A 25,145-nucleotide genomic window follows, 5' to 3' on the forward strand; every position below is an offset into this window, starting at 1 on the left:
ACCCCCCCCAGGACAAACCACCCCCCTACATTAGTATAGACCCCCAGGACACACCACCCCCCTACATTAGTATAGACCCCCCCAGGACACACCACCCCCCTACATTAGTATAGACCCCCAGGACAAACCACCCCCACCTACATTACTATAGACCCCCCCAGGACAAACCACCCCCCCTACATTACTATAGACCCCCCAGGACAAACCCCTCCCCCTACATTAGTATAGACCCCCCCAGGACAAACCACCCCCCCACATTACTATAGACCCCCCCAGGACAAACCACCCCCCCTACATTACTATAGACCCCCCAGGACAAACCCCTCCCCCTACATTAGTATAGACCCCCAGGACAAACCACCCCCCTACATTACTATAGACTCCCCAGGACAAACCACCCCCCCTACATTAGTATAGACCCCCAGGACAAACCACCCCCCCTACATTAGTATAGACCCCCCAGGACAAACCACCCCCCCTACATTACTATAGACCCCCCAGGACAAACCCCTCCCCCTACATTAGTATAGACCCCCCCAGGACAAACCACCCCGCCTACATTAGTATAGACCCCCCCAGGACAAACCCCTCCCCCTACATTAGTATAGACCCCCCCAGGACAAACCACCCCCCCTACATTACTATAGACCCCCCAGGACAAACCACCCCCCCTACATTAGGTTAATTTAAAACACCCGGGCGGCAGCTGGAGAGGAGAGGACAGTATGCAGCCGCGCCGCCCGGGTGAACTGTGTCAGGCTTGGGAAGCATACATCAGGGAGGTCGGAGGAGGAGAACTGTCTGAAGTGGAACACGTTGGGCACGCCCCCCCCAGTGACGTCAGTCACGTCTTTGCGCGGCTGGTCTCTCACACAGAGACAGCCGCTCCGATCTAATTTCGCTCTCCTCCTCTGACAGGAGGAGGGAGGAGGGACGGGGGATGGGCTTCGACACTCGGCAGGTCGAGGCGGCGATCAGCAGAGAGCCGCCTACGGACAAGGAAGAGGAGAAGGGAGGGGAGCACTCTGGAGCTTCAGCGCCCCCACCTCTGTGGCGCCTGGGTGCACTGCACCCCGTCCAGGATCGTCCCTGCTCGGGATGGTGTCACCCCTCCAGTGGGTGGCACCCGGTGCGGACCGCACCCCCCGCCCCCGTCTAGCAACGCCACTGGGGCTACATACCAGCAGAGGGCTTTGTAGCTCTCATCCAACTCCATCTCTGCCTGTACCAGCCTGCCTAACTCAGCTTTCCATTCCTTGTGCGGTTGTTTCCCCCAAAACAGCATCCGCACTTCGTACTGCGACCAGGACCTTTCCTGGATGGAGGGGAGAATTTTTACCTTGTGTTTAAGTATAAAATGTGTAGCGCTATTAAACTACCTAGGAAAAATGTGTAATCATTAAAGGTAATCAATCTAATGACATAGTTACATAGTTACATAGTAGGTGAGGTTGAAAAAAGACACAAGTCCATCAAGTCCAACCTATGTGTGTGATTATGTGTCAGTATTACATTACATATCCCTGTATATTGCGGTCATTCAGGTGATTATCTAATAGTTTCTTGAAGCTATCAATGCTCCCCGCTGAGACCACCGCCTGTGGAAGGGAATTCCACATCCTTGCCGCTCTTACAGTAAAGAACCCTCTACGTAGTTTAAGGTTAAACCTCTTTTCCTCTAATTGCAATGAGTGGCCACGAGTCTTATTAAACTCTCTTCTGCGAAAAAGTTTTATCCCTATTGTGGGGTCACCAGTACAGTATTTGTAAATTGATATCATATCCCCTCTCAAGCGTCTCTTCTCCAGAGAGAATAAGTTCAGTGCTCGCAACCTTTCCTCATAACTAAGATCCTCCAGACCCTTTATTAGCTTTGTTGCCCTTCTTTGTACTCGCTCCGATTCCAGTACGTCCCTCCTGAGGACTGGTGCCCAGAACTGGACAGCATACTCCAGGTGCGGGCGGACCAGAGTCTTGTAGAGCGGGAGAATTATCGTTTTATCTCTGCAGTTGATCCCCCTTTTAATGCATGCCAATATTCTGTTTGCTTTATTAGCAGCAGCTTGGCATTGCATGCCGTTGCTGAGCCTATCATCCACTAGGACCCCCAAGTCCTTTTCCATCCTAGATTCCCCCAGAGGTTCTCCCCCCAGTGTATAGATTGCATTCATATTTTTGACACCCAAATGCATTATTTTACATTTTTCTACATTGAACCTCATTTGCCATGTAGTCGCCCACCCCATTAATTTGTTCAGGTCTTTTTGCAAGATTTCCACATCCTGCTGAGAAGTTATTGCCCTGCTTAGCTTAGTATCATCTGCAAATACAGAGATGGAACTGTTTATCCCATCCTCCAGGTCATTTATGAACAAATTAAATAGGATTGGTCCCAGCACAGAACCCTGGGGGACCCCACTACCCACCCCTGACCATTCTGAGTACTCCCCATTTATCACCACCCTCTGAACACGCCCTTGTAGCCAGTTTTCAATCCATGTACTCACCCTATGGTCCATGCCAACGCACCTTATTTTGTACAGTAAACGTTTATGGGGAACTGTGTCAAATGCTTTTGCAAAATCCAGATACACCACGTCTACGGGCCTTCCTTTATCTAGATGGCAACTCACCTCCTCATAGAAGGTTAATAGATTGGTTTGGCAAGAACGATTCTTCATGAATCCATGCTGATTACTGCTAATGATATCATTCTTATTACTAAAATCTTGTATATAGTCCCTTATCATCCCCTCCAAGAGTTTACATACTATTGATGTTAGGCTAACTGGTCTGTAATTCCCAGGGATGTTTTTTGGGCCCTTTTTAAATATTGGTGCTACATTGGCTTTTCTCCAATCAGCTGGCACCATTCCAGTCAATAGACTGTCTGTAAAAATTAGGAACAACGGTCTGGCAATCACCTGACTGAGTTCCCTAAGTACCCTCGGATGCAAGCCATCTGGTCCCGGTGATTTATTAATGTTAAGTTTCTCAAGTCTAATTTTAATTCCGTCCTCTGTTAACCATGTAGGTGCTTCCTGTGTTGTGTCATGAGGATAAACACTGCAGTTTTGGTTACTGAAGCCCCCCGATTCACTCGTGAATACTGAGGAGAAGAATAAATTCAATACCTCTGCCATCTCCCCATCCTTTGTAACCAGATGTCCTTCCTCATTCTTTATGGGGCCAATATGGTCTGTCCTCCCTTTTTTACTGTTTACATACTTAAAGAATTTCTTGGGATTTTTTTTGCTCTCCTCCGCTATGTGTCTTTCATGTTCTATCTTAGCCATCCTAATTGCACCCTTACATTTCTTATTGCATTCTTTATAAATTCTGAATGCTGTGGATGATCCCTCAACCTTGTATTTTTTGAAGGCCTTCTCCTTTGCTTTTATATGCATTTTTACATTGGAGTTAAGCCATCCAGGATGAAAATGACATGATAATGTAATCAATAAAATTAATAACATTATTAACGTGCTATAATGGAAAGTGCTACGTGAACAACACAATGTATAAATAAGTACCTAAATACCTAATATAAAGAAACTATAACCATTACTGGGTGAATAAAGTGCTTATAGTGACACAACTGATACTGATTAATAAAGTGCTTGTAGTGAAAAAACACAAAGTCCAAAATTTGATAATCAAAAAGGATTAACTAAGAAAATAATTTGGTTAAAAAGTGCTTAAAGTGCCAAGAACCAAAGTCCAAGGATTTAAAGTGTGATCCAAATCTGTGTGCTGGATGACGGCTGGATGACAGCTTTGTCCCTGGTTGTCAGCATGTGTTCCAACAACAGGAAGTGTCAGCGACCAACCATCGACGCAACCTGCTTTCCGGACACAGCCGTCATCCAGCACACGGATTCGGTTCACTTCTAGAATATTCGGCAGTTCATGCCCTTATGCCTGTAACCAGTGTACATTTGTGAGTACCGTGTTTTCAGCTTTTATTAAAATATTACGTGATTTACTGCACTTATGCCCTGTACACATGGTTGGACATTGATCGGACATTCCGACAACAAAATCCTAGGAACTTGGATTTTGTCTTGCATACACACGGTCACACAAAGTTGTCAGAAAATCCGATCGTTCTGAACGCGGTGACATAAAACACGTATGTCGGGACTCTAAACAGTGCAGTAGCCAATAGCTTTCATCTCTCTATTTATTCTGAGCATGCGTGGCACTTTGTGCGTCGGATTTGTGTACACACGATCGGAAATTCTGACAACGGATTTTGTTGTCGGAATATTTTATAGCAAGCTCTGAAACTTTGTGTGTCGGAAAATCCGATGGAAAATGTGTTATGGAGCCTACACACGGTCGGAATTTCCAACAACAAGGTCCTATCACACATTTTCCGTTGGAAAATCCCACCGTGTACGAGGCATTAGAGTGGTGCCTTTCTTCTATCTCCAGAGTTTCCAGAAGATTGCTTCTTATCCTTCAACGGGACTGCCTTCCAAAGTTGCTATTTTTCTACTAACTACGTGGACTTTAACCAAGCCATTGTTTTTTTATATTTTACTATTATAGCCGCCTTTTTTGGTACTATCCGTAAACGGATTGTTTACCATCCAGGTCTTTGTCCATTTTTTATATATTTTTTTCTCTATGCGGTCTCAGGGTGAGACTTGGTTTTCACTCCTATAGATGAGACGCATATCTGTATTTGGGCATGTTCACTGTGAGGCTTGGTTTAACTTTTTTAGCCGGCTGAGCCATGATGTTTATACGTCGTGAACATATTCATGGCGAGGCTTGACTTTAACCACTAGATGGTTACGATGCGTTGCTCATGACGGAATGGCGTCATGGCCGTGCCAAGATAACTACGTGATAGACCATACTCATAGCGAGGCTTGGTTTCAACCATTAGATGGTCACGTGGTGACGTTCATGACGGAATGACGTCACCGGCCCTGTTCCCGGAGCGAAGCTCGGTCTCGCCTCTGAATGCAGCCTGAAGTACCTTCTAATGTGTGTTTGTAGTAATTTGTAATTGACTCTGGAGCTGGAATATATTTATTTTTATTTATATTCTAATGATGTGGGTTATTCAATTCTTTGTCGGCACTTCCGGTCTTACAACCGGAAGTGATGTAATACTGTCTACTTGTAATACTGTCCGTAATTTCCACATGGGGTCATTAGAACTTTAAAAGCGGTGGTGTTTGTGGGGTCCGCACCCCAGATGACGACTTATTAGTTGAAACGCGTCGGGTGGACCAATTTACACACATCGCTTATGTACCTGTATTTACTATGAAGCCTTTGATGATCTTTCAACATGTAAGTTTACTATTTTTATTTTAATAAATCTTATTTCCAAACGGTATCACACTATGCAAGTTTTTCTCAATTTATCCTGCATGGTTTGTGGACACCGAACCTCTGATTATTATTAAGAACATTACCTTTCCTACTGATGTCTGAGAATGTGTCAGATAAGGGTACTCACAGAGGCCGAGATGCTGAGAGCGGTAACCTCTTGCGGCTAAGCGCACTCCACTCCTGAAGATGGTACAGGGGTTGAAGGGCACAAAGAGGCACGAGTCACCAGCCGGCTGGGCAGGTCTTGCGTGAAGGTCACCAGCAGGGAGACAGCTGTGCAGGACTGAAAGATGCTGAAGCTCAAGAAGGAAGATGAACAGTTAATCCAACAACAGGCCAGGGGTCAAACACCAATGACTAATAAGAGTCACTTAGATAGGCAAGAACAGTCTAGTGCAAAGGACTGTTAGCAGTTCTGTCAGCAGGCTGATGACTTAGTACTGAAGATTGATAGCAAAGTCTGTAAACAGGCCGAGGGTCAAACACAGGTAACTGGAGGCAAAGTCTGTGAGCAAGCCAGGGGTCGAGCACTGAAGAAGATAGCAAAGTCCAGGAGCAGGCTGAGGGTCAATCACTGGAGACAGGAAGCAATATCCATAGACAGCCGAGGGTCAAACACAGGAAGCAGGTAGAGAAGTCTGAGAGGCAAGCCGAGGGCCAGATGCAGGAAGAGATCAGAGCAGGTCAAGGTCAATCCGGGTCACAACAGGTAATCAAGAATCAGGATACAAGCAGAAAACACATGGGGAGCTGAAAGACAAACCAGCAATCTGGTCATGGCACAGAGTGGCTTTAAAGGCCAGTGGGAGGCTCATGTTGTGCACGCGCTATTGCGTACGCGCGTTTCGCTGAATTGCGCACGCGCATTTGCCGTTTCGCTGTTTTGTGCTCAGGGATGCGCCAGAGTGCCACTCTACCGCGCATGTGCGAAGGAAGGCAGCGATATTGGCGAGACTGGTACTTGCTTCTTTCCTGACAGAACGTTTGTGTCAAGTTACCTGTTTGATCCAGGACCAGCTCTACCTGTTGAGCCTGTTGTATTCATTGAGCTAGCTGACCAATAAACCTTTGTGACTCGGGTGGTATAAGCCTCTCTAAGTCATCGACATCTGGTAAGCCTCCCCTTTGCCCATCGGTGGTGGCACCTTTAGATTTTTCTGCTCTTTTTGAGTGTCACCCTTTGGCTGGATTTTTGTTCAAGTTTGTTTGGATCACACTTTCAATCCTTGGACTTTGATTCTTGGCACTTTAAGCACTTTTTAACCAAATTATTTTATTGGTTAATCCTTTTTGATTATCAAATTGTGGACTTTGTGTTTTTTCAATACAAGCACTTTATTGATCAGTATCAGTTGTGTCACTATAAGCACTTTATTCACCCAGTACTGGTTATAGTATCTTTATATTAGGTATTTAGGTACCTATTTACACATTGTGTTGTTCACAAAGCACTTTCCATTATAGCACTTTAATAATGTTATTGATTTTATTGATTACATTATCATGTCATTAGCTTGATTACCTTTAATGGTTAAACATTTTTTCTAGGTGGTTTAATAGCGCTACACATTTTACACTTATACACATTGCTTTTAGTCTACAGCTGTGTTGGCAGCTATTTCTCCATTTCCATTTTACACAGCGCAGTATTTTCCCTCTTTTTCTATTTTCCCTTGTGTTGCTTCTCATGTTCTAGCACTTCCTTCCAGAGTTTACAGTGGACAGAATCATACTATCCCAGCAGGACCTGCTCTGACACTGGTCCACTGTGCTGTATATGCATCTCTCGCAACTTTTTTCCAAATTCCTCTTTCATGGCGGTTCGTATCTGTACCTCTACTCTTCTGCTACCGGACTTTTGATCCAGGTGGAGGTTTTGATGTTCCAGACTGCAGGAAGCATCCCACTGTTTACCACCAATACGACGGAACCGTCCCACACTTCGCTTGAGTGTTTCTGTCAATATACCGCTTCCTCCAGTCTGAACATTGATATCAGATATTATAGCTGCTCAGTTCGACTCGAACATTGGCTGTTCGTCTATTCACCGAACAGCGAACAATTTGGGGTGTTCGTGGCTAATTTGAAAAGCCGCAGAACACCCTTTAAAATTTTATGGGAGAAATCTAAAGTGCTAATTTTAAAGGTTAATATGCAAGTTATTGTCATAAAAAGTGTTTGGGAACCTGGGTCCTGCCCCAGGGGATATGTATCTATGCAAAAAAAAGTTTCAAAAACGGCCGTTTTTTCAGGAGCAGTGATTTTAATAATGCTTAAAGTGAAACAATAAAAGTGAAATATTCCTTTAAATTTCATACCTGGGGGGTGTCTATAGTATGCCTGTAAAGTAGCGCATGTTTCCCATGTTTATAACAGCCCAAGAGCAAAATTACATTTATAAAGGAAAAAAAGTCATTTAAAAGTGCTAGCACTAGTGCCGGCTATTAATGAATTGTCAGTCCCGACAATACACATAAAAGTAATTGAAAGTCATTGAAAAATTTTTAAAGAATGCATGGGGTTCCCCTAAAATTCCATTATCAGGCCCTTCAGGTCTGGTATGGATATTAAGGGGAACTCCGTGACAAAATTTTTTAAATAATGACGTGGGGTTCCCCCCAAAAATCCATACCAAGGGTCTGGTATGGATTTTAAGAGGAACTCCACACCAAAATTGGAAAAAAAATGGCGTGGGGTGCCCTTATCCGAGCACGCAACCTGGCAGGCCACAGGAAAAGAGGGGGGACAAGAGAGCGCCCCCCCTCCTGAACCGTACCAGGCCACATGCCCTCAACATGGGGAGGATGTCCCCATGTGGATGGGGACAAGGACCTCATCCCCACAACCCTTGCCCGGTGATTGTGGGGGTCTGCGGGCGGGGGGCTTATCGGAATCTGGAAGCCCCCTTTAACAAAGGGGACACCCAGATCCTGCCCCCCCATGTGAATTGGTAAGGGGTACACTGTACACCTACCATTTCACAAAAACAAAATGTCAAAATGTTAAAAAAACACAGGAGACGGCTTGGGACAAGTCCTTTATTAACCACTTCCCGACCGGCGCACGCCGATGTACGTCGGCAGAATGGCACAGCTGAGCAAATGGACTTACAGGTATGTCCATTTGAATTCCCCACCATGCCATTGCGTGCACAGCGGCCGGGAGTTCCGTGACTCGGGTCCCATGGACTCGATCGCCATGGGGATACCCACGATTGCCTCATGGAGAGGACGAACGGGGAGATGTTGATGTAAACAGCATCTCCCCGTTCTGCCTAGTGACAAGTGTCACTGATCACAGCTCCCTGTCATCGGGAGCAGCGATCAGCGTAGTGACACACACAGCCAATCCCCCCTACAGTTAGAGTCACTCCCCTAGGACATACTTAACCCCTCCCCGCCCCCTAGTGGTTAACCCCTTCACTGCCAGTGTCATTTACACAGTAATCAGTGCATTTTTAATGTCCCAAAAATGTGTAAAAAATGTCCGACATGTCCGCCATAACGTCGCAGTCACAATAAAAATCGCTGATCGCCGCCATTACTAGTAAAAAAAAAATTATTCATAAAAATGCCATAAAACTATCCCCTATTTTGTAAACTCTATAACTTTTGCGCAAAACAATCAATAAACGCTTATTGCGATTTTTTTTTACCAAAAATATGTAGAAGAATACGATCGGCCTAAACTGAGGAAAAAAAATAAATTTTATTTATTATAGCAAAATGTAAAAAATAATGCGTTTTTTTCAAAATTGTCGCTCTTATTTTGTTTATAGCACAAAAAATAAAAATCGCAGAGATGATCAAATACCACCAAAAGAAAGCTCTATTTGTGGGAAAAAAAAGGACGTCAATTTTGTTTGAGAGCCATGTCGCACGACTGCGCAATTGTCAGTTAAAGCGACGCAGTGTCGAATCGCAAAAAGTGCTCTGGTCAGGAAGCGGGTAAAATCTTCCGGAGCTGAAGCGGTTAAAAATAGAAAAGTAAAAATAAAAAAGAGATTTCAGTGATGTAATCCAATAAATCCATGCTCCTACTCCAGCGATGTAATCCAATTCTTGATCTCCAGTGATGGATGATCTGCAGCGACTCCAGCGAGGAACACGCACAGGATCCTGCCTCCACCGGAGGCACCCAGCCAATGACGCTGCGCTAGCTTGACAGCTCTTATGTAGCTGAGGGCGGGGCCACCTGTCACGTGACCCCATCCCCCTCTGACAAGGGGAAACGCCGGAGTTTCCCAGTGAAGTGTACGGGTGACCCCGCCCCCTCTGATGCAACACAGGATTCCCATTGCATCAGAGGGGCGGAGCATGGATTTATTGGATTACATCGCTGGAATCCCCCACAACCACCAGGCAAGGGTAGTGGGGATGAGGCCCTTGTCCCCATCAGCATCCTCCCCATGTTGAGGGCATGTGGCCTGGTATGGTTCATGAGGGGGGGCGCTCTTTCATCCCCTCCTTTTTTCCTGCAGCCTGCCAGGTTGCGTGCTCAGATAAGGGTCTGGTGTGGATTTTTGGGGGAACCCCACGCCATTTTTTTTTTATGTTGGCACGGAGTTCCCCTTAAAATCCATACCAGACCCTTTGGTATGGATTTTTGGGGGGAACCCCAGGCCATTTTTTAAAAAAATGTTGTCATACAATTTAAGTAAGCCTACAGGAGCTGCATTAAAAGAGAAATTAACCCTTGTAGCTCAAGAGGTGGGGGAGAGGAACTGCAGGATAAATATGTATAGCTGAAGTTCAACTAAGCTTTGGTTTTCCAAAATTGTATATACAGTACCAGTGCCATTTTTCAAAGTCCTAGATTGCTTTCAAAGTGAAATTCACATTCTGAAAATGCAATGACAACTACAAGGAAGCTGGGGGTTTATAGTAAACGTGTTTTCATTAAACTAAGCAATTTGGCAAAACTAATAAAATGAAACTTGATTACAATGATGTTCTCAGTGACAAACTACTGAGGGTTTTACTACATTAATAATATATATTGTTGTTTGTATGTTGTCATGTTTGTCTCCGCACTAGATGAAAGAAGATCTGAATAACACTAAAGGATTTACCAATGTATAGCATAACATGATTTTAGAATTTGTTGACAGCACATTAATCATCCTTGATAATGTTACAAGACCTATGACTTACTTTAGCTTTTGATCTTTCTCTGTGTGCTACTTAAATAAAAAAATATGCCAAAGGATTTAAAGATATTGCATATCAATCACTGAAGCTATTTAGAGGACAGAAGTGAAGAGAACTATTTATGGTTTAAACGGTATGCCGTTTCCGCAACAGCTTTATCTTTGCCGCTCCATAGAAAGTATTGGCTCCTTTTCTTGAATTATGTCATATTTACAGTCTACTAATCCTTGTATGTTTACTGATGTCAGTGGCAGGAGAAAGTACAGGTAAATGATATAAAGTCGTGAAAAATTAAGTACACCCCATGGGAATTGCAGGCCTTTACAGCATATTTGAAAAGGGCAAACATGAGATCTCTATTTAAACAATGCCTATAGATAAAAGTGATATACGTGAACAAGAAAAATGTGCCCTTTGTTTCGTTTATTTAAACAAAAAACATTAATAGATGTAATGGCGTACTAGGGAAAAAGTAAGTACACCATTGCCACCAAAAGCTGGTATTGCTCCCTTTAGCTGAGGAATTTTGTTTGTCAGTCACCTTCTCTGACATCAGAAAATTCTTGACCAACTCTTCATGCAAAATTATTTTTGTTGCAAGAGGTTTGTGGATTATCTTGTTTAAACATCCTGGCTCAAAACCCTACTACAAAACGTCAATAGGAATTAAAGTGGAAGGAAAGGAAGCCCTACAAAAAAGCATTAATCAAACATAATCCATATTGTCATTTGATCTGCACTGTTAAAATTTTTCAAAATTTGTTCCCTTATTTTTTTGTTAAAATGGCCACCTATCACATGACCTTTCTCAATCTGGCTTTGCCTGCTGTTCGTGGCTTCTGGGAGTGGCTCCTACTTGGTAGATACGTCATTTCTGGAAGCAACCTAGCTACCCGACGGGCTGTCACTACCTGAATTGATGGCACTGGGTAAGTAGTGATTTCAGGAAGTGACGCCACATGCCTGCTGTTCAGGCATCATTTTCATAGCAACAGGAGGCAGATTAGTACTGTAGAAGGCTGGTAGGGATGAGGGAAGTGTTGGACGGGACTGGCCAGGATAGGGGCCGGTTTAATGAAAGCTAGGCTAGATTTCTCTAACAAAGACTAACAACGGTTTCAGGAAGTGCATGACAGCTGGCAAATTAAGCTGAATCGAAAAACTGTTGTCAGTACAGAACAGAAGGCAGCTGATTATCTAGCTCAGCTTAGACTTTCTAAGCTAGACAATCAGCAAGCCTTAATAATACATAATATCAACGTTAAACATATTTAACATACTAATCATGGGCAAAATTTCAGATTTTTCATTAATGCTCAGTGCAGCGCTAAAACAATAAATAAAATTTAAATTGAAATAAAAAAAACTTTATATACTGTATATACCTACATCTGTGATCCGATTGATCCAATCATGGCTCTCCAAATCACCACGTATCATCCCAGTAGGCGGGACTTCCCCAGCGATTACAGGAGGACTCCGTGACGTCATCTGCAACCCCCTTTCATTCATTGTCTCGCTGAAATGTTTTTTTTGTTTTTTTTATGAAAAAACTTATTTAATAGATTTATAATTTAAATAACTTAGATTGGAAAAAAAACTAACAAAAGCAGGCTGTAAAAAACAAAACAAAAATGGGGAAAAAAGGATATGGATGTAATTGCTCCCCTGACTTTCTTCACTGGCCCTCCCCTCCTGGTCTAAAGTTCTCATACATAATTTGACCTGAATACTTCCCTGCCCCTTTGGGTAAATGTTTTTTTTTTCCAACTTAAAGTCACCTCAAGGCTCTCTTTTTGTCCGTTTTCTTTTTGGCTGCAAGTTTCTTGTCTCGGTCTCCAGCATGTTTCTTGGCCATGGGTCCATCGCCAAGAGCACCTGTTGCTGATGCAGAGGAGCAGGGGTCCGTAGGATCCTTGCCCCTTAAGGATGAGCTGTGTGCATGAATTTCTGTCATGAGTCTCGCACGGGATGCGTACTCTTCATAGTTCTCCAGTAAGAGACGCCCAGCCTCTTCGTTCAATGCCAACTCTGGGTTTGGGTGAATCAACAAACACTTTATTGTCAGTAAGACATGTCTTATACCCAACTCGGCCTTCCAATCCTTCTTTAAAACATTGACACAGATTTCTCCATTGGAACTAACGTTTAGATGAAAGATTTTGGTAAGAAAGTATCCTTTGGGAGGAGCTGCTGGGAAATATTTACCCAAAATTAATTTAATTCTGAAAATACCACCTGTGTATGGCGTCCCTCTGGACCTTCAATGCTGACTTGCACATCAGTTATGTCTTCTTCATTGGGAATGATCTTTATTCCTTCTGGCAGATCAGATGTCAAAGTAGAAACCTCTTTGTAAACTTGGCGAATTACATGCGGGGTAGGTTTTCAATGTTTGAATTCATGCCTCTGGAGCAGGGAAGATCGGCTCTTGTATCGGTACAAATACTGGATGCTCCAGTGTGGGTCTCAGACCAGCCTGGGTATCTCTGTTGACAAGGATGTGACGTTGATCGTTCAAACTCGGAGGGGTTCAGGCCTAACCCTTGTGTACGACCGCATTCTTCTCCGCCTCCCAGCGGCGCCATCCTCCTCATTATCCAGCTCTCCGGACACCCAGGCCTCCTCCCATCACTTAGCCTTCCCCCGGCACTCTCTTGCTGAGATGTTTACTGAACGCTTGGATACCAGGCACTAGGTCATTAGTGCCTTGATGGTAAGTGAACTTTTATATAAATAAATTATGGTTTAAGTCATTCAGAGAGCACTATGTACTTTTCACTGATTTTACATGGTGTAGCGATCCCATCCTACATATACTGAATGTGTCATTCAGCTGTTAATTTGGAGCAGCATGATTGGATCAATCGGATCCTCACAGATGTAACGACTATCCATTTTACCCGTTTCGGGAAGGCTTGCTTGACCTTTCTGTTAATACAGAGGTCCACACATTGAGGTGAGCAGCCCAAATTGTCTTTGGTGGAGGCCCTGATACTGATGCACTTATAGGAATAAGTTCTGAGCACCCTTGTCACAACTGTGGAGAAACTTTTTTTTCTTTCTGGAGTTTTGGTTTTCACCTTTTTGGCTTGGTTACAGATCATCTATATGAACTTGCACAGTTGCATTAACTGAAATCCACAAGGGTGAAGGTGGAAAAACTGTGAGATATGAGAAGCACATTTAAAGGAAAAAATATTTGAAAGAAGAAAAGCACTACTAATTGAATCATAGTCATCTGGGACTGTCACGGTTTGTTTTATTATATTTTATTTTACACAAGTTTGTCACTAGATAATGAAAGCAGTTTTGTGGTTTGAAAGTAAAGTTTTGGTTTAAAAACATCAATTAGCTTGCACACGGATAGGCGCAGCCAACATTTTTGATTTGATTTTGTTAAAATGTTTAATTTGCATTTGTGGGAACACAATTATTTGGTTGCAGCCATCAGACACAAGTTAGAAGTGAGGGACACATTAGGTTGGGGAGCGTGGGATAATGCACACCTGTTTTATTCACTATTTGTGTTGCAGTAATCATCTTTACAATACTGCTGAAGCCTCCTGGACATCGATGCAGAAAAGTAAGGAATGTCCGAATGTCCTTAAAAAAAATAATGTTTAAAAAATAGATTTTGTCCTGAATTTGACTATCAGACATTTGTAGTTTTATATTACATCTAAACCTGATGTACAACTAAAATGCTTTTGTCGGTGACCTGCCCAATGTAAGTGGGCAGATTATATTTTGTGCAGCTCTCTACATAATGATGCCAAGCAACCCAGCCACTGTTAAACATAAAAGTTGTTTGATATAATATAAAAAATAAAGGAGATTTATAAAAGGTTGATGCCAAAACTTCAACTCATGAAAGTCTTCTATGCACACAGTTTTTAGGTTGCCTCTTGGAATTTTCTAGTGCTAGTAGCTGTACAAGTGGTGAAAGAGAAGTAGAGAACTCCCCTGACACTGCAGCAATGTTCTGTACAGGTAAGGGAATTTGTACAGTGCCAGTGCTGGCAGAGGAGATAAGCACTGAATAGTGTGGGATGGAGAGGAACAAAGATGAGCAAGGTGATGTTGGTCACTGAAAAGGTGATGTCAGCTCTGACTGCACTGAATCACTGGAGGATATTGAGGTAACTAACCATTGATCACTAGGGATGAACCATACATAGCTGGGTTCAATTTGCAGAGGTTTGGCTAAACATATCAAAAGTTTGGATGCTGAATCCAAACCTCATTGAAGTCAAAGGGAACCAAATCTGTCAAATCAATTGTCTCCATTTTTAAGGCTAATAGCCAAGGGGTTTGCAAAAAAGTGCACTGGGGACTCAGCATTGCTCCAGTAGACCTGTACCAATAAAAAAATAAATAGAAAATATCATTTTGCAGGGAGCAGAGGATTCAATAAAGCTAAAAGTGCAATTTTAAAAATGCACTGTTCCTTTTAAAAACCTACTTGGAAGGTCCCCTGCCTGTGAAGTGGCACATCTCCACCATGTTAAAAAAGGAGTATAGCAAAACTGAAATTTACAAAATAAAAAAGGATGAAGGTCTGGTATGTATTTTGGATTTTGCACAGGGGGTGTTCCCATGATATTATTTATAAAATAAAGTTAGATTGCAGGGTAAAGTGAATTAACGCCTATTTTTCCATATGTTACTTTTGCTAGATGTTAAAGAAAAAAAATCTTACATGCCCCATCCTCAAAAGCAATATCAGGTCCTTAGGATCCGGTATGGAATTTAGGGGAATCCCTTCCCCAATTTCTTTTTCTTTTTAAAAGGCATAAGTGCCCCCCCCTAAAATCAATACCAGACCCTCAGATCTGGCATGGATTTCAGGGGGCACCCCGCACACAAAGAAATATGGCAAAGAATTGTGGTCCCCCTAAAATCCATATCAGACCCTTAATCCGAGCACACAGTCTGGCAGGCCTGTAAAAGGGGGAAGCCACTCTAGGACACATGCCCTTAACCTGAAGAAGGCTCCAATGTTGATGAGGACAAGGACCTCCTTCACACAACCATGTGGAAGTGCGGGGGGCATATCTTGAGCTGGGGTTAGGTTTATATACAAGGGAGTAGGGATGAGGTGACATCACTTACCAAATATGGACATGGTCAGTTTGGCCATAGTTGGTCAGTGATGTCACCAACACATTGGCCATGTAGGTGAATATGGCCAATGATGTCATTTTTTTAAGCACTTGGTACACCCACTGGTACACCCACTGGCGCCCTTAAAAACCATTGATGGCAGCAAGCTCTCATGTATAATAGTGATAGTATTATCGCTATTATACATAATATTCTGCTCCTGCGGAATGGACTTCCACCTAAGTAGCCAAGGCTTAGTCCAAATGTGTTTGGACTGAACCTTAAGCTCATCCCTACTGAGCACATAGAAAAGAAACAGACTGAGCTGACACTTGAAAAGAAAAAAAGATTCTAGACTTATACAACACATGGACACGCTGTGGAAAACACACGTTGTAAACTAAAATGTATGTTTGGTGTTAGCCAAACACTGGACATCATCATAAATACTTGCTTTTCTGCAGCAGACCCTCGGTGGCTTATGAGAGTAGAACACATGTCTGACACAAGCGCCCCGGCCCAAATCCGTCCCTCCAGGTCATTTTATGTGGGTCATTTCACTGGGTCTCTCAGTTATCCCGTTGCACATTCTCATTAACTTGTCCAAGTCCGAAGACTATGGCCTTTAACTGGCTTACTTTAAATGTGCAAGGCCTAAATTCACCACAAAATGAGGTCAAAGTCTTCAAATAATTGTTTAATTTATTGTATTTAATTCTTATTTAATTTATTTATTTAAAGGCTGACATAGCATGCCTTCAAGAGACCCACGTGGCCTCGCCACACATGCTACGTTTCTTTGACAGTCGCTGTCCTTGGGTCTTTCATGCCATGGCCCGATCAAAAAGTGGGGCATAATAATAGCCTTCCACAAATGTATACCCTTCCAATGTCACAACACTACAGCAGATCCACAAGTTTGTTAGGGGCCAATACAACCCATGATAAGGGTTTTGCACACCATTGTTATAAATATGTTTTTAGAGATGCAATATGGAATCAAATCAGATGGGCCGATGGACATGTTTTTAGCACTTTATGAATAAAGAATATGTATTTTATGTATACTGTATCTGTGTGGTTCATTTGGTACTTTAGTAAGGTACCTGCCACCCACGTAACCAACCGATACAGCCATTTTTGTTTGCATAAAGGTGAGGTACTTACCAAACAAAGGGAGTCTTTTCTCTAACTTAGGCTTCCATCTTTATAAACACCTTTGAGCAAGCACCACTTTACTGTGACAGATGGAAGTGGGACTTGAATGAGACTATCAATTCGGCAATTAAAGGGGTTGTAAAGTTAATTTTTTTTTTTTTTTTAAATAACAAACATGTTATACTTACCTTCACTGTGCAGCTCGTTCTGCACAGAGTGGCCCCGAACCTGGTCTTCTGGGGTCCCTCGGCGGCTGTTTCAGCTCCTCCCCGCAAGCATTAACCACCTTAATGCGAGCTCCCTCGCATGGTGGTTAGTGCTTGCGGGTGCGCTCCCGTGATACAGCCGGCGGCTATAGCCACTCACTGTATCACTCGGCCCCGCCCCCCAGCGCGCCGCGTCATTGGATGTGATTGACAGCAGCGCGAGCCAATGGCTGCGCTGCTTCCAATCCATCCACTGTAGCCAATCAGCGGCCAGGGTGAGCGGAGGAATAGATGTCGGGAACGAGAAGCTGACTTTCGAGGCGTCAGGTAAGTAAAACAGGGGGGCTGGGGGCGGCGGTATTGTCAGAAGTTTTTTCACCTTAATGCATAGAATGCATTAAGGTGAAAAAATTTTTACCTTTACAACCCCTTTAACTTCTAAATGCTCCTGTATTACCCAGGCCTTACAAAAACTCATATAAAGTACTTTCCTGCTGGTATTTCACACCAAAATAGATAGCTAGATGCATTCCCACCTGCCAACCATTGTGTTTCCAAGGTTGTGAGGTGGAGGGCGATATGCTCTACATTTGGTGGTCTTGCCTGAAGTCACACCGCCTATGGATAGAGAATATACTATGATTAACTCAATAACACAGATCAATCTCCGCATAAATTCATGGAAAGACCAATAAAAGATGTTCCACTGTGCACTCACTGTCTGATCACCCACATTTTAATACACCTGCATGGTGATCACCATCCCTTAATTTCGATAAAGTAAAGTCCATGCTCCAAGGCACCTTTGTCAATAAAAAAACTGACTGCAGTCTTGATAGACAAGCATGACACGTTCCTTTGATATAGTAGCCTTGGTTGAATCACCAACCTGTCTCACAGTTAACTCTGTGACTAGCCCAACTCTGATCTGGGAGGTGACCTTCTACTCATCTATTTGCCTCCTCCTTGGAGATGCATCAGAGTGAACCATGTGGTAAACCCCCTCCCTCCTTGGATTGTATCATTCTCTTTTCTTTTCTTTTTCCTTTCCTTCCTGCTTTTCCACTTACCTTTTTGACTCTTGGCTTCTTTCGTACAACCTACCCGCTTACACCACCCCACCACAACCTAACCAATTTTGTGCCCCAATCCTTGGGCCATTCATTTTGATAATCGCTGATCTACACAGATTAAATTGGAACAAACAGTACAACATTATGCGAAGCTTCAGGCACATTTCTTTATTGTATTATATAGACTTTTCACTAAAACAGGCATATATGTTTTTTTACTACCTCTTTTTAATATATGATACAAAGGCCCTGTGTGGTTCTGTACCCATTATCACTGATCTATGTCTGTGTCTTACTGCTGCAATAAAGTTTTTTTTTTTGGTACCAGAAAAGTGCTGTTGACTAGTTCTTCCAAGAATAAGGCCGGTTCACACTGGTGCGACATACACTCTGACTTTGGGAGTACATATCACATGACGTGTATAAATTAATGGTTCCCTATTAAAGCCATCTTAACTGGTCCGACACAAGTCAGTCCAACGTCAAAAAAGATTTGTGCACTACTTTGGTCCAACTTTGGTCTGACTTTAGCCCATTGAATATCATTGAAGTCATATCAAAGTCGGACCACCATCTTAATCGATCCGACTTTGGCATGCAACTTGTGCTCTGATGATCTCAAAGGGGAACCCCACGCTAAAATGTAAAAAAAAACAGCTTGGGTTCCCCTCAAAATCCATAGCAGACCCTTATCCAAGCATGCAGTCCAAGAGGTCAGAAAAGGAGGGGATGAGCGAGCCGCCCCCCCCCCCTGGACCATACTAGGCCATATGCCCTCAACATGGGGGAGTGGGTTCTTTTGGCAGGGGAGCTCTGTTTCCCCCCACCCCAAAAGCACCGTGTCCCCATATTGATGGGGACAAGAGCCTCTTCCCGACAACCCTGGGCTGTGATTGTCTAGGTCTTTGGGTGGGGGCTTATCGGAATCTGGAAGCCCCCCCCATATGAATGAGTATGGGGTACATTGCACCCCTACCCATTCACCCAAAAAAGTGTCAAAAATAAATAAAACCAGTACATAAGTTTTTTTTACAAAGTCCTTTATTAAAGTAGCTCCAGCGTGTCTTCTCCCTCCAATTTCTTCTTCCTCAGGTTCTTCTCGCTGTGCTAATGTCTTCTTTCTCTGGTTCTTCTTCCAGTTCATCTAGCTGTGCAGATGTCTTCTTCCCCTGCCGCTTCTTCTCTCTCTGCTGTCTTCTTCCTCTAATGGTTCTTCCTGCAGTTCTTCTTCTGATGCTAGCTTCTGCTTTTGTGTTAGCTTCAGTGTGTGCCATTACTTATAAAGCCATGGGGCCATCTGGTGACATCACTTGGATACCCCACCCCTCGTGACATCGCTGCCCCAACATGCCCCGAGCGGTAATGTCACAAGGGGTGGCATATCTGGGTGATGTCACCGGATAGCCATGCCCCATGTCTACATGTCCATGTTCTTCACTTCCCTTGTGATACTTATAAAGTTAAATTTAAAAAAAATGTAAATAAAATAACTTAAAAAAAGCACCCCCCCGTGCCTACGCGTAAATGCAAATGCACACATGGGTCCGGCACACATATGGAAACATCTATTGGACCACACATGTGCAGTATTGCTGCAAATGTCAGAATGAGAGCAATACTTCTACCCCCAGAATTCATGTTTAATTCTAAGCTAAGCAGTAAAAGTTTTTAAAGTCTCGCCTATGGATAATTTTAGGTACTGTAGTTTATCACCATTTAAAAGGCATGGGCATCTTTGATATTTTCTAAAAAAAATTGGGTAAAATTCAATTAAATTTGCGTTTGATAAATGGCTGTACAAATAATTTGCAACATAAAAAATTATAACAGGAATGCCGGGAGATGGGGCGGAGCGTCGCTACGTAGGAGCGCTCCGTGGGAGGCCTGGCGCCACCGCCCTCCCCGCATATCCGCTCAAACAGAGAGGAGGAAGCTGGGAAGCCGCAAAGATTCCGGCACAGAGTGATGATACCGGTACGGCGCGGAGGGTGAGAAGAGAGGGACAGCCGCTAGTTCTTACTGCTGCCGCTCCTGCTGCTGGGATAAGCCCTTAACACCGCAGCCAACACGGATACCTGGAGCGGGAGCTCCGAAGCAACGGAGGGGGGAGAGAGCCCCGGGAGTTGGAGCTGCTAATCAAACAATAAGGTAACGCCGCTGCTGGAGGGGGGTAGCCTGCAGGGAGACACACGGGAATAGGAGCTGGGAGAGGCGAGAGCTGAGGAAAGGCTACGTGTAAGCTGATATCCCCTTCTGTGTCCCCTCGGCCCCCCCTGTGAAGTCTCTAGAGAAGCAGTTGGAAAACAGGGTAAGAAATTAAACTTTACTCTGCATATATATTCCCTGGAAATTAACCCTTCTTGGTACAGTGGAGTTACCTGGACCTAGGACTCATAGTAAAGGTTGAGGGAAATATTCCCAGAACAGCAGCGAATAGTGGAGATGTGTTTGGGATGTATTTATTTACACACAGATATCCGGGGCAGATGAACTGATTACCTACTATTTGATATACATACTACCTGATCTACCTATCCATCTAATATGAACACCTGCTCGTTTTTTTTTACACTCATCCATTTCTGTGATGTTATAAACCTCAAAAAGAACTGAGCTGGCTTCATACCTAGAGGAATAGTCTGAGCGGAAGGAATAAGGATTTCAACTTTAAAGTGACATTCTTCACAATAGCGCTAACAGTGTTAACCCTGTAGGACGCATATAGTAGACTGCAGATGATCTAAAATAGAAGGCCTGGCTGCCTTTGCTCTTTTTTCCTATTTTTAAATGCGGGGAACATCTTTTTGACCCCCCTCTTGATAGCCAAAGGCTAAGAGGACAAAGTACTTGGTAGGGGCACTGGCCACTCGGGGCTACCTGGACTATATAAGTGAATACCTGACATAGGGACAGAAGGGTAGAGAGGCAGGTGTAAGATTAGCTCAAAAAGAAACATATATCCTACCCTAAATTGGGGGCTGGCGGTTAAATTCACTTGTCTCCCCCCTATTGACCCAATGGATCGAGGGGATTTCTTGTGGAACCAGCACAGGAGCTAGGGTGTGAGCGGGTGTGGGCGATTGGCCCACTTATATTGGAGGGCCAGGAGAGGGAACCGAGGTAGTTGGCTCCTGACCCCGCAAAGGAGCAACTTGGGCACAGCTGCCGGTACCCACATCTGGGCTCGCACTAATTTTTTGGGGCAGGGCGGATTATTCTGAGGTCCGGGGAGATGAGGGGGAAGGCAAATAAGGGTAGTAAAGGAACTATAACCGCCCCCAGCCCAGGTGGGATTCAGCGATATATGTCAGCTGAGGCCAGCATGTTGGAAGAACCCCAGGGGAGCCCTAGATTGGGAGCACCCTCACGACCAGGGATAAACAAACAGAAAGGGGCACCAGAAGAGAATAGAAGTAAAAGTGTAAGAGCAAGGACCAGCGGAAGCCAGCAGATGCACGGCTTCGAGATACAGGAAGGCCCTCATGGGAGATATGAGGAGGAGGATCCCACAGGGGGGAATAAACCATCACCCCAGTCCACACAGGAAGAGGCCCCACTGATCAGAGAAATGCTCACTGAACTACTAATGAAACTGGAGACATCCCTTAAAAAAGAGATCGCGACCGTAAGGGTAGATATTGGGCATGTGTTGAAAAGGGTGGAAGAGACGGAAGACAGACTGGAAGAACATGAGCGGAGGCTGGAAGGCATGAACACGCAAATAAGGGAGCTGCAAAGAGCGAATAGAAACCTCCTCTATAAATTAGAAGATCAGGAGAATCGCAGCCGACGCAAAAATCTGCGATTCAAGGGCCTCCCAGAGAAAGCCTGGAAGGAAGAGCTGGTGCCGGTATTACAAAAATTGTTAAACCCATTGCTAGATAGAGAAGTTACGGCCCTCTTGAAAGTTGACAGAGCCCGTAGGGTTGCACGATACCCCAGAAATACATCGGAGAACCCAAGAGATGTGATAGTGAAGTTCCACTACGAGGAGGAAAAAGTCAAAATATTGGGAAAGCTGCGACATCAATCAAGCTTAAGCTTTGAAGGGGCAGAGATACAGGTCTGCCCAGACCTCTCGGCAGAGACCCTCATAAGAAGGAGGCTACTAAAACCGCTGACAAACATGCTGAAAACGATAGAAATACCATACCAATGGGGGTTCCCGGCTTGCTTAATTGGAAGAAAGAATGGACGAAAGGCAGTGCTCAGATTCCCAGAAGACCTCGAGGACTTTTGCCGTAAGCTAGATATTACCCCTCCAAGTATCCCTGGCTGGGGCGTGGAGGAGACTCTAACCCCAGCGCAAGATAAAACATGGCGGAGGGAGGGTAGGGGCATAATGGTCAACACAAGCTAGTACCCAAGAGGCATAGCCAAGGGGAAAAGGGCAATGCCGATATGAGCGGTGCGGGGGGAGGGGGGAAGGCGCTGGGGCGATACGGGGAATCCTCACGACATGAGCCCTATGGGGAAGATGGATGCGGGATGGCATCCGATTGAAGATGACCACCTGACCCATGTTTTGAACAGAGGAATCTGCCCCGCCAGAATAGGCGATCTGTTCCAGAGGGAGGGCGGGGGGGAGGGTGGGGGGTGGGAGGGGAAGGTGGGGGCAGGGGGAGGGGGGTGGGTGGGTGTCTGGGTGGTTTCCCCCCCCCCCCTTTTTTTTTTTTTTTGTGTTCTCTCTCCCTCTCTCTCTCCCCTACTATGCCGCACGGGATCGGCCAGACGTCCCTTCCAGTAATATAAAATGGGAGTAATAAATCTTGTCACCTATAATGTGAGAGGGCTGAATACGGAAAAGAAAAGGTATAAAATCAATCAAGAGTTGCACCTTTTAGGTGCAAACGTGGTGTTCCTACAAGAGACCTATGTAACACACTCAAGTAGGGGACTTGCATCTTATTGGTTCCCAGAATGGCGCTATGGGGACGCTAGCTCAGTACACTCAGGGGGAGTGGCTATTGGGTTCGATAGAACAATAATGTTTGAAGAAGAGGAGCGACTGGCCGATCCTAGGGGCAGGTTTTTGTTTGTGAAAGGGAAGATGTTTGAGACATGGATCACATTGGCAAACATCTATGCTCCTAATAGAAACTCGGAGAACTTCCTAAAGAGAGTCTTGGTGAAACTAGAATCTTTTAAAAAAGGGATGCTAATAGTCGCAGGAGATTTGAACTTGTGTATGGACCCTGAGGTCGATACATCAAGGAGTGAGTTAAGATCGGGCACACAGGGAGGGACACTTAAGAAAATATTAAATCGCATGCAACTGATTGATGCATGGAGGATAAGCCACTTAAAAGATCGAGACTACACTTTCTTTTCCCAGGTACACAAATCATTTTCGAGACTTGACTATATTTTAATAGAACATCAATTGGTCCCTTTCTTGAAGGTAGCAGAAATAAAGGCTATTACCCTATCCGACCACGCACCGGTGAAAATCCAAGTGGAGATCGCCGGTGCAGATCGGCCTAGGACAAACTGGAAAATCAATGATTCACTGATGCAGTACCCAGATGTAGTTGAGAAAATAGAGCAGGAATTAAAAAGTTACTTTAAGATCAACGATACAGAGGATATATCTAGATCCACTCTTTGGGAAGCACATAAAATCTACATAAGAGGGATTTGGATTGCCATGGGAACAAGGAAAAAAAAAGAGAGAGGGGAAAATTTGACACGATTATATAGAGAGATTCAGGAAGCGGAACAGAGTACAAGACCTAGGGGGCTACCAGAAAAGAGTGAATTAATCAAGAAAAGAAGAGATCTGATTGAGTTGCTGGAGAAGGAAAGGAAGTGTGCTTTTGACATGATAAATAGAGACGTATATAGAGAAGGGAACAAACCAGGAAAGTGGATGGCCAGAAGGGTCAGAGAAAAAAAGAATAAGACTTTTATACCTAAAATAAGAGATGAGGAAGGGAACTTAGAATTCTCTACGCCAAAAATCGCTAAGATATTCCACTCTTATTACAGTGCCCTCTACAAAGTAGGGCAGAGAGAGAGGGGGAGTGACAAGAGGAAGGAAAGAATAAGGGAGTACCTTCGGGGATTGGATCTCCCCAGGGCAGAGAAGGATATGGTTGAGTGTCTGGATGCTCCCATATCCCAAGAGGAGGTAGAAAAGGCAATAAAAAATACTGCCCTGGGGAAGAGCCCAGGCCCCGACGGATTCTCCGTAGCTTATTATAAAAAATTCTCTGAAATACTTGCACCCAAACTATGTGATTATTTGAATGCTCTCGGAGAGAATGAAGAGTCCCGAGAAGAATCTCTATTAGCGTACATCACCCTGATCCTGAAAGAAGGAAAGGACCCATCCTCCCCTGGAAGCTACAGACCAATCTCACTCTTAAATGTAGATACAAAAATTTTCTCTAGAATACTCGCAGACAGGCTGAAAATGGGTTTAAAACAATGGATACACAATGACCAGGTAGGATTTGTCCCGGGCAGGGAGGGGAGAGACAATTCCTTAAAAACACTTCTCCTCATGCAGGAAGTAATTAGGAGCAATACCCCAGCAGCTCTGCTATCAATCGATGCCGAAAAGGCATTCGATAGAGTGGATTGGGGATTTATGACGGAAACCCTGAAATACCTAGGACTAGGAGAGAGGATGATGAAATGGATACTCTCATTATATAGACATCCCAAGGCAAGGATTAGAGTAAACAGAACCCTGTCTTGTCCCCTTGAACTTTTTAACGGGACAAGACAGGGCTGCCCCCTCTCCCCAATTCTGTTTGTTCTATCCCTAGAGCCACTCCTAGTGGCCTTTCGTGGGAATGAGGACATCCAGGGAATCAAGGTTGGATCAAAAGAATACAAGATAGCAGCATTTGCTGATGATTTGTTATGCTTTATTACTAGCCCTAGAACAACAATCCCCGTGGTGCTAAAGGAATTGGAGCGGTATGGGGGCCTGACAAACTTCAAAATAAACATGAATAAGTCAGAGCTCCTAAATATAACAATCCCAAAGCGAGAGCAGATAGCACTGCAAACTGGGCTCCCATTTGCATGGTGTGAGAGGGAACTGGCCTAAAAATACCACCCTCACCGAGGGATCTATTTGTCGCTAACTA

At 44.2% G+C, this 25,145-nt stretch overlaps 1 pseudogene; it reads right to left on the reverse strand.

Moving 5' to 3' along the window:
* Nucleotides 1–12,117: 12,117 nt before the first annotated feature.
* Nucleotides 12,118–12,907, reverse strand: LOC141105291 (ubiquitin-conjugating enzyme E2 S-like; annotated as a pseudogene).
* Between the last annotated feature and the right edge of the window lie 12,238 nt (nucleotides 12,908–25,145).

Source organism: Aquarana catesbeiana, linkage group LG08, assembly GCF_042186555.1.
Source record: "Aquarana catesbeiana isolate 2022-GZ linkage group LG08, ASM4218655v1, whole genome shotgun sequence".
Classification (NCBI taxonomy): domain Eukaryota; kingdom Metazoa; phylum Chordata; class Amphibia; order Anura; family Ranidae; genus Aquarana; species Aquarana catesbeiana.